This window comes from Mesocricetus auratus, unplaced genomic scaffold (genome assembly GCF_017639785.1).
Source record: "Mesocricetus auratus isolate SY011 unplaced genomic scaffold, BCM_Maur_2.0 Super-Scaffold_2245, whole genome shotgun sequence".
Lineage (NCBI taxonomy): Eukaryota > Metazoa > Chordata > Mammalia > Rodentia > Cricetidae > Mesocricetus > Mesocricetus auratus.
This window is the reverse complement of record NW_024429180.1, coordinates 8,787,384-8,804,207: the sequence shown is the minus strand read 5'-3', so window position 1 is coordinate 8,804,207 and position 16,824 is coordinate 8,787,384. Positions and strand designations below refer to the sequence as shown.

At 43.2% G+C, this 16,824-nt stretch overlaps 1 protein-coding gene and 1 non-coding gene across 11 annotated transcripts in view; one reads left to right on the top strand and one right to left on the bottom strand.

Moving 5' to 3' along the window:
- Gpc5 (glypican 5) overlaps positions 1–16,824 on the top strand; it is a 1,283,302-nt gene that overhangs the window by 6,986 nt on the left and 1,259,492 nt on the right. The window lies entirely within an intron of this gene.
- Trnae-cuc lies at positions 13,249–13,321 on the bottom strand. The gene has a single exon. It is a non-coding gene; the product is annotated as a tRNA-Glu (tRNA).

Sequence of the window (16,824 nt, the reverse complement as noted above, 5' to 3'; positions counted from 1 at the left end):
TTAGTTATAATTTCTGTTGATTAATCCTGGAAGGATGAAGAATGTAGTCATTAATTTTTTTCTTTTGGTCAGAGATTAACCACACCCCACAAAGTGACCCCCTGCCTCAAAAATTTTAAATTCAAAGGATTTTTAAACTGATTTTATCTAACCATTTTGAAATGGAGCAAGTGGATGGCCAGACAAATGTTTGGGAGAGTTTTCTCCATCGTTCTGCAGGGAAAGGAAAAGTACTTGACATTTAGGGTTAGTTTGCCCCGTCACTGCCATTAGGAGGCGAGTGTATCTGTTTTCAGAGTTTTACTGACTTGTAAAGAGAGTGGAGAAAGAATGGGTCAGTAGCAATATCCATCCACTCCGTGTCAGTTGCTTTATGTTTTGTTTGGATCAATTTTAATTCTTTTTTGCAAAATGGAATTTCCTCGGTGAATAAATCCCTAGTAATGAACTGTGATGTGAATGCCCCGTCTTCTTCCATCCTTGTGAATTTGACGCTGAGAGTAACTGTCAGAGCCACATTACTCATCTGTGGGATAACTCCTAGGTGGAGAAGCTGTGTTTGTTGAAGGACACTGTGATGGTAACACTGAACGTCAGCTTGACAGGGTCTGGCATCACCATGGAGAAGAATCTGTGACCATGTCTGGATCCGGTTGGGTATGAAGACCTACCTCAGAGTGAGTGGCATGGTTCAGGATTAGGTCCCGAATGGATCGAAGAGAAGGCAGGTGAGGCGCCAGCACTCATCTCTCTGCTTTCTAGAACGAAGAGAAGGCAGGTGAGGTGCCAGCACTCATCTCTCTGCTTTCTAGAACGAAGAGAAGGCAGGTGAGGTGCCAGCACTCATCTCTCTGCTTTCTAGAACGAAGAGAAGGCAGGTGAGGCGCCAGCACTCATCTCTCTGCTTTCTAGAACGAAGAGAAGGCAGGTGAGGTGCCAGCACTCATCTCTCTTCTTTCTAGAAGGAAGAGAAGGCAGGTGAGGTGCCAGCACTCATCTCTCTGCTTTCTAGAACGAAGAGAAGGCAGGTGAGGCGCCAGCACTCATCTCTCTGCTTTCTAGAAGGAAGAGAAGGCAGGTGAGGCGCCAGCACTCATCTCTCTGCTTTCTAGAAGGAAGAGAAGGCAGGTGAGGCGCCAGCACTCATCTCTCTTCTTTCTAGAAGGAAGAGAAGGCAGGTGAGGTGCCAGCACTCATCTCTCTTCTTTCTAGAAGGAAGAGAAGGCAGGTGAGGCGCCAGCACTCATCTCTCTGCTTTCTAGAAGGAAGAGAAGGCAGGTGAGGTGCCAGCACTCATCTCTCTTCTTTCTAGAAGGAAGAGAAGGCAGGTGAGGCGCCAGCACTCATCTCTCTGCTTTCTAGAAGGAAGAGAAGGCAGGTGAGGTGCCAGCACTCATCTCTCTGCTTTCTAGAAGGAAGAGAAGGCAGGTGAGGCGCCAGCACTCATCTCTCTGCTTTCTAGAAGGAAGAGAAGGCAGGTGAGGCGCCAGCACTCATCTCTCTGCTTTCTAGAACGAAGAGAAGGCAGGTGAGGCGCCAGCACTCATCTCTCTGCTTTCTAGAAGGAAGAGAAGGCAGGTGAGGCGCCAGCACTCATCTCTCTTCTTTCTAGAAGGAAGAGAAGGCAGGTGAGGCGCCAGCACTCATCTCTCTGCTTTCTAGAAGGAAGAGAAGGCAGGTGAGGCGCCAGCACTCATCTCTCTGCTTTCTAGAAGGAAGAGAAGGCAGGTGAGGCGCCAGCACTCATCTCTCTGCTTTCTAGAAGGAAGAGAAGGCAGGTGAGGCGCCAGCACTCATCTCTCTGCTTTCTAGAAGGAAGAGAAGGCAGGTGAGGCGCCAGCACTCATCTCTCTTCTTTCTAGAAGGAAGAGAAGGCAGGTGAGGCGCCAGCACTCATCTCTCTGCTTTCTAGAAGGAAGAGAAGGCAGGTGAGGCGCCAGCACTCATCTCTCTGCTTTCTAGAAGGAAGAGAAGGCAGGTGAGGCGCCAGCACTCATCTCTCTGCTTTCTAGAAGGAAGAGAAGGCAGGTGAGGCGCCAGCACTCATCTCTCTGCTTTCTAGTTGTAGACGCCATGCTACCACAAACCCGTGACCATGACTTCCGTGCCATGATGCCTTCCCTGCTGTGGTGAACTGTCCCTCAGACTATGAGTCCAGACAAACCAGATAAAAGGTTTCTTCCTTAAATCTCACTCGTCAGCCACTTTGTCACAGCAGTGAGAAAAGTAGCCAAAGCAGACACCAACATGGGGTTTAGAACCGCAGGTGAACCAAGTCCAGTGACTTTAGACTGAGGGGACGGAAAAGTAATTACTAGTAAGTCACAAGCCGTGCTGTGTTGTAACAGGCAAGGATCAGAGTCTGGAACATGTTTCCAATAAAGGCAACTTTAAAAATGCTTCCTTAGGCTGGGCAGTGGTGGCGCCTTTAATCCCAGCACTCGGGAGGCAGAGGCAGGCGGATGTCTGTGAGTACGAGGCCGGGATGGACCGATAGCCTCTAAAACAATACAGAGAAAACCCTGTCTCGTAAAAGCCAAAAAAAAAATGCTTCCTTAGTCTTTTCTCAAATGCACTTATTTTGAATTAGTGACATAACATTGTTTGTATTTATTATTTACAACATAATTTTCACTACTATTGAAGACATAGCTAGTGTATGTATATAATGTATGTATGCTTTGAAGTAGCTAATTCTAGCTAAATAATATACATGTAATCTCACAGTGGATCAATCTTGCTGGCAAAAACACTTAGCACCCAATCTCATCATTTCTGAAGATTCAGTGTGCCATCACTGTATTTATTAGTCCCTTGTACAACAGATCGCTTGGACTTAATTCTTTCTAACTACAGTTCTGTATCCCTTGATCAGTATATCCATCTTGAATTAGCTGAGTCCAGATAACTGCCCCTTTACTCTCTGCTATTTCAAACAACCTTTTAGATCATGTGGTCTTTGTCTATTTGCACTTCACTGTTTTTACTCAGGATGATGTCTTCAACATTTATCCATATGGCTGCAAATGACAGGATCTTATTTTTTTTAAGACAGACCATGTTCTATTGTTTGTCTTTACCACAGTTTTCTCCATTCATGTATTAAATTTGGAGAATTATTTCTGCCTGTATGAAGTATGAGCCATGATTCGTTTAAGACATCTTTTGGGAAGCATGGAGGATTTCTCTGAACAGAAGAGTTGTGCCAGTGCTAAGGAAACCCACGTGTATATTTTCATATGGCCTAGCTCTTCACTTAAGTATGTTTAGAAATAGTCATGATCTAAAAGTTAGTTAAGCATTCATCAGTACATGACCAGATTTATATTACTCGTTAGGAGAAGGAGCTTGAATTACTTTTTCTTTCCTTTGACGTTGTTGTAAAATTTCTCTCAGTTTTCTTAGCCCTGTGTAGGCTTCCCTATTCATTGCTGCAGCTGAGAGCTCGAATTTTTCAGCACTTGCTTTTCCTACACATTAGGGAAGGAGGAAATCCGAGAGGGGAGCTGACGTGAAGACACAGCAAGCATACATACCTGCATTGATCAAATGAAATGAATGAGAAAAGATTACACTGGGACGTCCTGCTCACCGCGCACAGATTCTTTAAGTGGAAGACTGTCAATATTAAATTACTGGATCAGATTTATTTGCTTTTTGAGTAACTCTGTTATCCAGTCAGGGTTAGACCAAGTTACGGTGTTTGGTTCGTTTTTCTTTTGATCATGGAGATGCCTGTGTTTAATGAGCTGAAGCTGAGGTGGGTCAATAAAACGGAGAGGTTAATAGTCCATTCTCACCAGGCCTGGAACACATTTCACTCTGGGCTTTAAAAAAAATAAAGCTTTCTCATTTTGAAAAAAAAAAGGTTTTGATCAACTAAAAGTGTAAAGGAACTAGAAATAACCCGGTGAGGCTCACACAGGAGAGTAATCAATGAGTTTCTGCAGGTGCTGTGTATCCGGTGGACCTGTGTGGGTCTGTGTCCATGCAGTCAAGAGCTTTAGTTTGAACAAAGCTCTTTCCCTTTCCCTTCTGGAAGTCCACTGGTGCAAAAAAGCTGCAGGTCATTAAAAATTTAGCATTTAATTCATCTGTATAAATGTCTTGTTGTTGTAATGGTAATAAGAAAAATAAAAGTCTGACAAAGCTCTAAAATGTTGTTTTGGGGACAAATAAATGGGAAAAGCAAACATAGTGTCACAATTTGTCACGATTATACTGCAGAGAAATGAATTTACAGTTCTGAAATGGCTTAGTTCTGTCCATACCATTTATTACATGTGTGACATTTAGCAAATGACTCGGCTTCTCTGAGATGTTTTGCATTCTTCTATACAGATGCTAGCATGTGCACATTTCATCTCTTCTCTGCTGGCTTTTGGGAACCACGTTAGGCTGACAGTACTTGCAAATATTTCACAGATGTTTCGGTATGCTGGTTAGACATAAGCTAGAGCCCATCTAAGAGGAGTGAGCCTTGACAGAGAAAACGTGTCCATAAGATCCAGCTGTAGGTCATTTCTCAATCAGTGGTCAATGGGGGAGGGCCCAGCCCATTGTGGGTGGTGCCATCCCTGGGCTGGTGGTCCTGGGAGCTAGGCAAAAGCAGGCTGAGCAAACCGTGTGAGCAAGCCCAGTAAGCAGCTCCTCTCCATGGCCTCTGCATCAGCTCCTGCAGCCAGGTTCCTGCCCTGCTTGAGCTCCTGTCCTGACTTCCTTGAGTGATGAGCAGTTGGGTGATATGGAAGACTACACCGAATGCACCCTTCGCCCCGCCACACCCCAGCTTGCTTTGGTCGTGGTGTCTCATCACTGCGATTGCAACCTTAACGAGGGCACTCAGTTACTTTTCTTCTTCTTGTGACATAATACCTGACAAAAATCTGCTTAAGGAAGGTGCGTTTACTTTGCCTCACCGTCTGAGGTGTGGTCTGCATCACAAGGGGAGTCATGCACACAGGAGCCCGAGGCATCATCTATCTGGTCATCTTGGATGTGCAGTTCAGGTCCCCCAGAGAGGCGAATGCTGGCACTCCTCTCTACTTCTCCTTCTGACTGAGTCCAGAACCCAGCCCATGGGGCTAAACTCCTTCCCTCTGTGTGGATTTCCTACTACGGATCATCCGTCCTTACGCGGCAGGAATATGGCTGTGCAGCTCCTAACAAGAGGAGGGACCAAAGCAGTACTCTGGTTTCCAAACTAAAAACTTCCAGGAAGTTGACCCTTTCCATGTTTGTTGCCAACTACAGGGATGGGTTGGGGTGTGGGGAGTAGGTGGCCCCAGGATATCTATGCAGTCCAGTGGCATTTGTGAGACCTCAGCAAACAGCTGTCAGCCTTCCCCGGGGCTCATGGACGGGATTCGGCTCTCACATTAGCTTTCGGGTCTTCTGTGATCCCGCCTTCTTTCCGACTTGTCCCCCGGTCGCTTTCCCGACAGTGTAGGAGAACAGTCACCATGGTGTGGCACATTTCCCCTGCCGGTCCCTATAACAGAAAGGCCTCACTTGGCTTTATGAAGGCTTGGCTTCCGTGCTGTGGTTGCAGCCAGCAGAGGGATGCTGTCATCCCAGGACAGTGCGGATGACTGAATCCCACTGTACAAGCCGGGGGAAATCAGAAGTTTCAGCATTTTCTCCTTGCAGGGCAACTCACTGCCTGCCCCAGGTAACCCGCTAGAACCGTGAAGGAGCCCAGTGACTGGCATTATATTCACACCGCTTGCCTTGGTTGATGTGCTGGCTAGTTCTATGTCTACTTGACACAAGCTAGGGTTGTGGAGAGAGGGGAGCATCTACTGAGAAAATGCCGTCATGAGTCCAGATGATGGGCAAGCCTGCAGAGCATTTTCCTTAAATTAGTGGCTGATGGGAGACAGACATTCCTGGGCTGGTTGGCCTGCGTGCTTTAAGAAAGCAAGTTGGACAAGCCAGGGGAAGCGAGACAGGAAGCAGCTCCCCCTCCGTGGCTTCTGCATCAGCTCCTGCCTCCGGGTTCCAGCCCTGTTTGGGTTCCGGCCCTGTTTGGGTTCCTGTCTTAACTTCCTTCCCACCTTGTTTCTGGCCATGGTGTTTCCTCACAGTGCCTGTAACCCTAACTAGGACACTTGAGTCTCTAGTCTCCGCTGAGAGTCCAGCTGTAGAACCCTCTAGAACACTCACAGTTCCTGCAGTCTCTCCTAGTCTGTAGCCCTGCACAGACCCAACCATTTGTCTCGACCTCACCCCAGTCCGTCTGTTGTCCTTACGGAAGGCGTTGTCCTTCCTTCTTGCTCATATTCGTGTCTTGCCACACTTGTTCTGCTCTGTATCAGTTTTATGTCTTGGGAGCAGTTTAACCACGAGGAAAACAGTTTCTCATTTATTGAGTAGGAATGTTTTCTACTCTGTAAATATTTTAGTATTTATTCAAAGAAGCTATTCACATCCCTTCTCAGAGACTCTTCTGACCGTCACTTGTCATTTCTCCAAGAGGATACAATTCCTCTGTTTCCAGAAAACTTGGTGCATCTTTTATGACATTTTCTTTTGGTCACATTACGTTTTTACAAATGTGTCTCTTCATCATCTGAGCCCTGGAGGGAAAATTATGTTTGATCCTCTTGTTGGCCTTCATAGCTACACAATGTCTTATACAGAACAGGTGCTTAATCAATATTTGATGAATTCGTTTGACTTATTAATCAAAATGAGGAGCAGGAAATTACTGTCATTTAGTGCAGGTGGGAGGAAGACTTGGCAGCTCCCGAGAAGGGAGTGATGGAGGGTCACTTATGCTCTAGAGCACCGCTTCTCTGCACACACAGGGACATCGACTTGTCGCTCCTTAAGCTGTCCCTTCTGAGAAGGGTACACAACAGAATCCAAGCTCTGCTCAGCCTCATGGTCTTCCCTCTGCTGCTTAGTGGAGCTGGGTGATTCCTGCTACTGAGAAAGCCAGGTGATGTGCACAGGGAAACAGTTTTCTGACTCATCTCACCTACTGATATATATATATATATATATATATGTATATATGTACATATATATACACACATACACACATACATACACACACACATATATCTTAGTTTACTGTCTGATACAAACACATCCATCCATCCATCTGTTCATCCATCCATCCATCCATCCATCCATCCATGTCTCTCCAGTTAGAGAGGTACTTGTATAAAAATTAACTGGATCCGATGAAGTTATTCAGAAGACGGGATTGCTAGGCTTTCTGAGGGAGAAGCAAGTTTCATATACGATCGCCAGGATTTAGTACCTTTTAGGGACTATGAATTCCCCTGTGTGACGGACTTAGGATTCTGGATGCTAGTGTTGAGGCCCCAGCACAGGTAGTATCTAAGTCACCAGAGGGAGACGGAGAGAGGGAGAGGGAGAGAGAACAGACAAAAGGCTGGCAAGTCACTGGCTGTGGAAAGAGGGAAGGATTTTGAAACTTGCTGAGTATGTACTTCACAAAGAGGTTAAGGTAATTGGATGTAGCTCAGTGTTTCTTGAATTGGCAACCAGGAGTTCATCAGTTACTTGGTGTAGGCATTTGCAAACTCTGGGACAGCTAATATTTAGCTTTTGTAGCAACTCACAAATGGACCGGAGATGTGGGATTTAGATAACCACTTCACAATGTTGAGTTCTTTAGAAAGGACTCCGTACCCTGATCTGTAATTCTCGCATGTTGCCTTAGCACAGTGCACACTTGTTGACTGGATGAGGAGGGCATGTGGGGAGAGCAGGCTAAGAGCTGGATGAGGCAGGGAGCCATCAGACAGGGCTTGTCATTGCCCCGGAAAGACCTTCCAGCAGACTGACACCATCAGATTTGCACTTTGAAAGTTTGTCCTTGCCCTTAGGGTATTGGTTAGACTTCTTGTCTAGGTGCGAGAGTGGAATGGTGCTGATACAGTTCAAAAGAAGTCAGTGTAAACTAGGTTTAAGAGGCTCAGAGGGATTGTGGTTTCTCTCATCTGATTACTTACAATAGGGACCTGATGAGGACTCCCCATGCATCCTTAGGCTGCCCATCCAGCCGAACTTACAAAACACAACAGTAACACATCTGCATCGAACTTATGACTTTACTAACATCTTGATTATAATGCATGTTGTACCTGCTTGCTCTTATGACATGTGCTCCTCTCTGCGTAATCAGTAGGGTGATGCTGCAGGCCCTTCCAGTCACCCGTGCAAGGCCCACTAAAGTCTTTAGGTGCTTACGTTATAAGAGACAAAGCAATTCAGTACCAAATGTTAACTAAAGATCGAGTAGCAATGATGTACAAAACAGAGGCAGGGAGAACCATCTATAGTCAGCCGTAAGATGAGGACATGACACTGCTGTGGCCCGGGCTGAAGATTTCAGTTCTGAGCCTTGGGCACTACAAAGAAGAACACAGCCAGAAATTACGTATTACAGCTGTAGGTAAGGGAGCAGGGGTGGGGGAAGGCTGAGAAAATCCCTGGGGGTGTGGAGGTATGGAGAGGATGGTGGAAGAAAGAAGAGAAGACAGAGATAATTATGTCATGGTATGAGCAACATGTGGTGTCTTTACAGAAAGGAAAAATGGAGTTTGATTTTCTTTGTTGGGAGACTGCATGCAGTAAGTCGCTAACATGGAAGCTGAGGTATTTTGTTATAAAGGAAGAAATGAGGCATTAAATGTTTGAGATATAGTAGTGTGTTCTCCTGGTGACTTTCAGCAGGGGGTACCTATTTTTATTTTATTTTATTTTATTTCACCAGCGTAGTTTTTAATTTAAATTACAAACAAGCTTGTTTCACATGTCATTCCTAGCTCCCTCTTCCTCCCTCCTCTCCTGCCTCTCTTCAGCCCTCCCCCAGCCCCTCACTGAATCCCCACTCTGCTCTCCAACGAGGGTGAGTCCCTTCATGGGGGAATCTTGAAAGTCTGTCATATGATCCCAGGAAGGGCCTAGGCCCTTCCCCATGTGTCTAGGCAGAGAAAGCATCCCTCCACATGGAATGGGCTCCCAAAGTCCATCTGGATGACAGGGCTAAATGCTGATCTATTGCCCGAGGCTCCAATGAATGCTGAGGTCTCCTCACAAACACTCACATTCAGGGGGTCTGGATTAGTCCCATGCTGGCCTCTCAGCTATCAGTCTGGGGTCCATGAGCTCCCCCTTGTTCAAGTCAGCTGTTTCTGTGGGTTTCACCTGCCAAGTCTTAACCTCTTTGCTCATCACTCCTTCCTCTCTGCAACTGGGTTCTAGGAGTTCAGTTCAGTGTTTAGCTGTGGGTGTCTGCCTCTGCTTCCTTCAGCCACTGGAGGAAGGCTTTAGGATGGCACACAAGGAAGTCATCAAGTCTCTCCACTATTGGTTAGATTGCTAGTTGGTGTTATCCTTGTAGATCTCTGGATATCTCACTAGTACCAGATTTCACTTCAAACCTATAATGGCTCCTTCTATTATGGTATCTCTTATCCTGCTCTCCTCTACTCTTCCCCCAACTCAACTTTACTGTTTCCCCATGTTCTCCACTCCCCTCCTCTTCACCCCTCTCTTTCTCCCAGCTTCCTCACCCCCCTCCACTGTGCTCCCAATCCACTCAGGAGATCCTGTCCCATTCCCCTTCTCTGGGGTACCATGCATATCTCTCTTAGGTTCCTCCCTGTTTCCCAGACTCTCTGGCAGTGAGATTGCAGGCTGGCACTCCTCTGTTTCATGCCTAAAATCCATTTATGAGTAGTACATACCATGCTTGTCTTTTTGTGACTGGGTTACCTCACTCAGGTGGTTTCTTCTAGTGCCACCCATTTGCTAGAAAATTTCAAGATTCCATTGTTTTTTTCTGCTGTAAATGTACCACATTTTCTCTATCCACTCTTCAGTTGAGGGGCATCTAGGTTGCTTCCAGGTTCTGGCTATTACAAATAATGGTGCTATGAACATAGTGGAGCAGATGTCCTTGTTGTATGAATTTGCATCTTTTGGATATATGCCTAAGAGTGGAATTGCTGGGTATTGTGGTAGATTGATTCCCATTTTCCTGAGGAATCTCCATACTGATTTCCAAAGTGGGTGTACGAGTTGGCACTCCCACCAGCAGTGGAGGAGTGTTCCCCTCTCTCCACATCCTCTCCAGCATAAATTGTCATTGATGATTGTGATTTTAGCCATTCTGACAGGAGTAAGATGGTTTCTCAGAGTTGTTTTGATTTGCATTTCCCCAATGACTAAGGACGTTGAACACTTTCTCAAGTGTCTCTCAGCCATTTTAAACTCCTCTATTGAGAATTTTCTATTTAGTTCTGTAGCCCACTTTTTAATTGGATCCTGTGGTGTTTTGGAGATTTGCTTCTTGAGTTCTTTGTAACTTTTGGATATCAGCCCTCTGTCAGATGTGGGGTTAGTGAATATCTTTTCCCATTCTGTGGGCAGCCTTTTTGTATTATTGACTGTGTCCTTTGTCTTACAGAAGCTTCTCAGTTTCAGGAGGTCCCATTTATTAATTGTCGATCTCAGTGTCAGTGCTACTGGTGTTATGTTCCGAAAGCAGTCTCCTGTACCAATAAGTTCAAGGGTGCCTCCCACTTTCTCTTCTAAGAGGTTCAGTGTGGCTGGATTTATGTTGGGGTCTTTGATCCATTTGGACTTAAGTTTTTTGCAAGGTGATAGACATGGATCTATCTGCAGTCTTCTATATGCCAGCCTCCAGTTATGCCAGCACCATTTGTTGAAGATACTGTGTTTTTTCCAATGTATAATTTTAGCTTCTTTATCAAAAATCAAATGTTCGTAGGTGTGTGGGTTAGTGTGGGTTTTCAATTTGATTCCATTGGTCTACCTGTCTATTTTTGTGCCAATACCAAACTGTTTTCAGGACTAAGCTCTATAATAGAGCTTGAAGTCAAGGATGATGATGCTTTTGGAAGTTCCTTTATTGTACAGGGTTGTTTTGACTATCCTGGGTCTTTTGTTTTTCCATATAAAGTTGAGTATTGTTCTTTCAATGTCTGTGAAGAATTATGCTGGTATTTTGATGGGGATTGCATTAAATCTGTAGATTGCTTTAGGCAAGATTGCCATTTTTACTACGTGGATCCTACCTATCCAAGAGCATGGGAGATCTTTCCATTTTCTGGTATCTTCTTTAATTTCTTTCTTTAAAGACTCAAAGTTCTTGCTGTTATGGTCTTTTACTTGTTTAGATAGCATTATCCCAAATTATTTTATGTTGTTTGGGGCTATTGTAAAGGGTGATGTTTCTCTGATTTCTTCCTCAGACCATTTATCGTCTGTATATAATAGTGCTATTGATTATTTTGAGTTCACCTTGTATCTTGCCACTTTGCTGAAGGTGTTTATCAGCTCTAGGATTTCCCTTGTAGAGTTTTTTGGGTCACTTATGTAAACTATCATATCATCTGCAAATAGTGAAAGTTTGACTCCTTCCTTTTCAATTTGTATCCCCTTGATCTCCTTTTTCTTTTCTTATTGCTCTAGCTAGAACTTCAAGTACAATATTGAAGAGATATGAAGAGAGTGGACAGCCTTGTCTTGTTCCTGAGTGTTCCTGAGGAATTGCATTGAGTTTCTCTTCATTTAGTTTGATGTTAGCTGTTGGTTTACTGTATATTGCTTTTATTATGTTCAGGTATGGTCCTGTTATCCCTAATGTCTCCATGACCTTTATCATGAAGAGGTGTTGGATTTTGTCAAAGACTTTTTCTGCATCAAGTGAGATGATCATGTGGTTTTCCTTTCGCAGTTTGTTTATATGGTGAATTACATTGCTAGATTTTTGTATGTTGAACCATCCCTGCAACCCTGGGATGAAATCATGGTGGATGATTTTTCTGATGTGTTCTTGGATTCGATTTGCTAATATTTTATTGAGTATTTTTGTATCAATGTTCAGGAGGGAGATTGGTCTGTAGTTCTCTTTCTTAGTTGTGTCTTTGTGTGGCTTGGGTACCAAGGTAATTGTAGCCGTAAAAAGAGTTTGCCAATGAACCTCCTGCTTCTATTTCGTGGAATACTTTGAGGAGTATTGGAATTAGTAATTCTTTGAATTTCTGGTAGAATTCTGCCCTGAAGCCATCTGGGCCTGGGCTTTATTTGGTTGGGAGACTTTTGATAACTGTTTCTATTTCATTAGGGGTTATAGGTCTGTTTAGATTGCTTATCTGCTCTTGATTTAATTTTGGTAAGTGATATCTATCCAGAAATGTCTTTTAAAGTTTCGAATTTTGCGGAGTACAGATTTTCAAAGTATGACCTGAAGATTCTCTGGATTTCCTCAGTGTCTGTTGTTATGTCCCCCTTTTCATTTCTGATTTTGTTAATTTGAATGTTCTCTCTCTGCCTTTTAGTTTGGATAGAGGTTTGTTTATCTTGTTGATTTTCTACAAGAACCAACTCTTTGTTACATTGATTCTTTGTATTATTTTCTTTGTTTCAACTTTATTGATTTCAGCCCTCAATTTGGTTATTTCCTGGGGTCTATTCCTCCTGGGTGAGTTTACTTCGTTTTGTTCTAGAGCTTATAGTTGTGCTATTAATTCTCTAGTGTGACTGTTCTCCAGTTTCTTCTTAAGTGCACTTAGTGCTATGAACTTTCCTCTTAGTACTGCCTTCAAAGTGTTCTATAATGTTGTGTCTTCATTTTCGTTGAATTCTAGGAAATCTTTAATTTCTTTTTTTTTTTATTTTTTCTGTGACCCAGGAGTGGTGCAATTGCGCGTTGTTCAACTTCCATGAGTTCGTAGGGTTTCTGCAATTTGTGTTGTTATTGAATTCTAACTTTAAAGCATGGTGGTCCAATAAGATACATGGAGTTACTCAAAATTTTTTGTACCTGTTGAGGTTTGCTATGATGCCAAGTATGTGGCCGATTTTAGAGAAGGTCCCATTTGGTGCTGAGAAGAATGTATATTCTTTTGTGTTTGGATGGTATGTTCTACAGATGTTTGTTAAACCCAATTGGGTCATAACTTCTGTTATTTCCTTTGTTTCTTTGTTAAGTTTCTGTCTGGTGGTCCTGTCTAGTGGTGAGAGAGGGGTGTTAATGTCTCCCTCTATAACCGTGTGAGGTCTTTTTTGTTTTTTTTTTGGTTTTTCGAGACAGGGTTTCTCTGTATTGTTTTGGAGGCTGTCCTGGAACTCTCTCTGTAGACCAGGCTGGCCTCAAACTCACATAGATCCGCCTGCCTCTGCCTCCTGAGTGCTGGGATTAAAGGCGTGAGCCACCAACGCCCGGCAAGAAGAGAGTGCTTCCCTGACCGGGAATTGAACCTGGGGCCGAGGCGGTGAGAGCGCCAAATCCTAACCACTAGACCACCAGGGAGCGTCCGTGTGAGGTCTTATGTGTGAGTTGAGTTTTAGTAATGTTTCTTTAATGAATGTGGACACCCTTGTATTGGAGCAGAGATGTTCAGAAATGATACTTCATCCTGATGGACTTTTCCTGTGATGAGTATGAAGTGACCTTCTTATCTGTTTTAATTGATTTTAGTTTGAAGTCTAATTTGTTCGATACTAAGATAGGTACACTAGCTTGTTTCTTGGATCCATTTGATTGGAAAATCTTATCCCAACCCTTTATTCTGAGGTAATGTCTGTCTTTGAAGTTGAGGTGTGTTTCTTGTATGCAGCAGAAGGATGGATTCTGTCTTCATATCAATTCTGTTAGCCTGTGTCTTTTTATAGGCAAATTAAGACCATTAATATTGAGGGAGATTAAGGACCATTGAGTGTTAATTCTTGTTTGTTTTTGATTTGTTGGTGGTGGTGTTATTGTTTGTGGATTTACCCCTTTTTTCTTTTTTCTTTTGGTAAAGTTGGATTATCTATTGCCTATGGTTTGTGAGCATAATTACCTTCCTTAAATTGAAATTTTCCTTCCAATACTTTCTGTAGGGCTGGATTTGTGGACATGTATTGTTTAAATCTGGTTTTGTTATGGAATACTTTGTTTTCTCTGTCTATAGTGATTGAAAGCTGGGTATAGTAGTCTGGGATGGCATCCATGGTCTCTTAGTGTTGGTAGAATATCTATCCAGGACCTTTTGGTTTTCAGAGTTTCCATGGAGAAGTAAGCTGTGATTCTGATAGGTTTGCCTTCGTATTTTACTTGGCCTTTTTCCTTTGCTGCTCTTAATAGTCTTTCTTTATTCTGTATGTTTGGTTATTGTATTATTATGTGGTAAGGGGATTTCCTTTTGTGGTCCACTCTATTTGGTGTTCTGTAGGCTTCTTGTACTTTCATTGGCATGTTTTTCTTTAGGTTTGGAAAGTTTTCTTCTATGATTTTGTTGAATATGTTTTCTGCCCATTAGAGGTGGTTTTCTTCACCTTCTTCTATACCTATTATTCTTAGATTTGACCTTTTCATGGTGTCCCATATTTCCTGGACATTTTGTATTAGGTATTTGTTGGACTTAGGAGTTTTTTGTTGATGAATCTATTTCTTCTAGTGAATCTTCTCTCTTCTAACTCCTGTATTCTATTGATTATACTTGCATCTGTAGTTCCTGACCATTTACTCACCTTTTCTAATTCCATCATTCCTTCAGACTGTGTTTTTTTTTTATTGTCTCTATTTCAGCTTTCAAACCTTGTACTGTTTGAATTGTTTCTTGTAATTTTTGGTTTGTCTTTTTTTCCATTTATTTAAATGATTTTCTCATTTCTTCTTTTAGGGTCTCTATCATCTTCATGAAGTTGTTTTTAAGGTCATTCTCTTGTGTTTCATGTGTGTTGTGATGTTCAGATCTTGGTGGTGTAGAGTCCCTAGACTCTGGTGGCGTCATATTGGTTTTTCTGTCTTTGAATTTGTTCTTGTATTGTCATCTTCCCATCCCTTCTTTCAGTGGGTACAGGTGTGGTTTCTTCCTTTCCCGATGAGTACAGGTCCAAGGTTCTCTTCTGGTGGGAGCAAGCAGGTCCAATTCACTGACGGGTCTTAGGGTGGGTGCAGATGGGTCTGAGGCACTCCCACTCCCGGTGGGTGGGAGCTCTGCCCTCTGCACTCTGTAGTCTGCCTTTTGCCTTCTTCCCTGAGTCAGGGGCAGGAGTAGGCAGGCTCTCTCAGCAGGTTTGCTGCAGTTCCCAGTCCAGGAGATCCTGGAGAGCCAATGACCATATTTACACCCATGTGTGACTCTCTGTCTGTCAGTGTTTTATGAAATGTCATTGCACTTAATAAAATTGTTCCTCCACTTCAACAATGCGTGGGCAAATTCATAATGCATCACATGGCATCAGAGATAAGCAGAAACTATAGTCGAAGTCTTGGAAGTGACCTCATGATCCCAGTTTATCAGACAGAAGCACCCCATCCTGAGCATATTTCTCCCAATCATTCTGAAGTGGTCTTGTTTCCATAGTCACCCAGCAACCATGGACCCAGGAGCAGCAGAGTAGAAACACATATTTCTAAGAATTTCAGAATTCTCTGCCTTTATCTCTTAGCCTCTGTTCAAATGATCAGCTCTGTTATTTCCTTGTATGTGTTGGGTACCTAAAGTTCTGTGAGGCTTAGAACTGTGGTTCTCAACCTCCCTGATGCTGTGGCCCTTTAATACGGTTCCTCATGTGGAGGTGATGTCCCAGCCGTAACATTGTTTTTGTTGCTATTTCATAACTGTAGTTTTCCTACCAACATGAATTGTAATGTAAGTAATTTCAGAGACAGAGGTTTGCCCAAGGGATTGTGGCCCACAGGCTGACAACCACTTGCTTAGGGAATGTCTCACCATTATTTCGGAATGCAATGGTCCTTTGCCATGATTATATCCTGTGTGGCAATTGCCCTGTGATTTCCTGGCTTAAGTGAGCAGGCAAAGCATGCACATGTACACACAAAAATACAATAAATAAAACAAAATAACCTTTTTTCCTTTCATAGACTGCAAAATATGATAAAATGATGAAAAAATATAAATTGTATACATGTGTATAATTTGTTGAAATGTATGGTGGAATAGCAACCAATACCAAGAGAACTGACACATTTCCACATGTTGAAGTTCATGAGAGGCAAACTTATGCAAGAAAGTTTGTTCTAGAAATAGGGCACTCTCTCACACTGTCTCATACCACAGAATAGCCAATAAGAGTGAAAACATTGATGCCATTGATGTTTGTTCATGTGGAATTCAGAAAGATGTGTTTGACCAGGACTGGCCTGCTGAATTAATCCAACTGTTGCAAACTCTTCTTGTCTTAGTGCTGGTGGGCAGTGCTTGCAGAAGGTAGCATGGCTCTGGAGACCAGGCTAGAATCTTGACAGACACTTTCCCTCAGTATCTTCCTGATGCTGAGCATTTCCTGTCTTACATGAACTCCAGAGTCTTCCAGAACTACAGTAGCATTGCATAAAACACAACATTTTACAGCCTGGAAAATTCATTAATGGAACCCTACAAATTCCAGCAAACTTGAATTCAACTTCAAATACTTAAAAAGGCAGATGAGACGTGGCTAAAAATCAATAGACTGCCGACTAAAAAGATTTGATTTTGATCCTCAGAAGCCAACTCAGAAACACAGGGTGTGGTGGCATGCACTTGTAATCTCAGTACTGGGGAGGCGGGAGGGTTCCTGATGTTTGCTGGCCAGTCACACTAGCCTGGCTAGGCCAGTGAGACACCCTGTCTCATAGGAGGTGGATGGCCTTTCTGAGGAGGACACAATCTGTTGTCCTCTGGCCTACACACTCACATACCCACATATGTATCTTCAAGCATATGCACATAAAAAATAAGCGTAATTTGGACATTCTTAAATAGTAAGGAGTGGTATTGAAATTCACTTTTCTTTCAAGTACCAGACTAAGCTGCTGCAGAT